Source organism: Echinops telfairi, unplaced genomic scaffold (genome assembly GCF_000313985.2).
Source record: "Echinops telfairi isolate 266 unplaced genomic scaffold, ASM31398v2 ScPeMD7_7468;HRSCAF=8506_0, whole genome shotgun sequence".
Classification (NCBI taxonomy): domain Eukaryota; kingdom Metazoa; phylum Chordata; class Mammalia; order Afrosoricida; family Tenrecidae; genus Echinops; species Echinops telfairi.
In genome coordinates this window covers 87,055,357-87,056,298 of record NW_022111369.1, presented here as the reverse complement: position 1 = coordinate 87,056,298, position 942 = coordinate 87,055,357, and positions in this window count along the sequence as shown.

The following is a 942-nucleotide window of genomic DNA, read 5'->3' as shown; positions in this document are numbered from 1 at the left end:
AGGTTCCATCTTTACAAAATTTTATTTGAATGTATTGACAAACTAGAATTTTGTCACTCTTCTCACTATTTCAAATTTCTCTAATTTAAATTAAATGCATGGGTGCTATTATTTTTTATTCTTCATTGTCTCCAAACTTTGACTTAGAAGATATGAGAGTAGCTCTGGTATTTTCCACTTTACACAATTTTCTAAAGAAACTTGAACTCAATGTCTGGTGAAATTTAATCTTGTCCTAGGGAATAAAAGGATCTCTGTTGATCCTCTTTGTTTTATGACCTCATTCTCTTCTTAAGATGACTCAGAGAGTTATTATTCATACCCTTAAAAATGCCACATTTATTGAGCTACAAAGCCCAGGTTTACGAATCATAGCTGAGAGGGATTGGAATATAAGGAAGACCCAATGTCCATTCCAGCAAAACTGAGATGGTGCTGGGCAAGTATCACCAAAACTTCATAGGATGACGATGATCAGAGCAAGACTATCATAGCTACTGTTCTGTATTGCTGATACTTAGGTGTTGCAAAAGAAACATGCTGAGAAATTCAAGTGAGTAAAATATAATTGATGGTTTTATGTAAAACTCTTGGATCTATATGTAGAATGGATTGGCATATACAATGTGTGCTCTAGAAAGCCTGCTGTTCTTTCTAGTAATGCTACCAGGATGTCTCTAGTTCCAATTGATAGATGGATTATATAAAATAATATTCTGTAGATTGCATCTCTCAAAACCAATATTCAAGTATGATGATAATACATATATTTAAATATGCAATGTAACTTAATCCCTCTTTACTAATATTTTCATTGGACAGCCTCTGAAAGCATCATTAACATATTTTGAAATGTTCTGCAATAAAAAGGCATGCCATTTTTATTCAAGAAAAATAAATGCTATTAAAAATTAGTTAATCTATACTTATGCTTAAAACCTG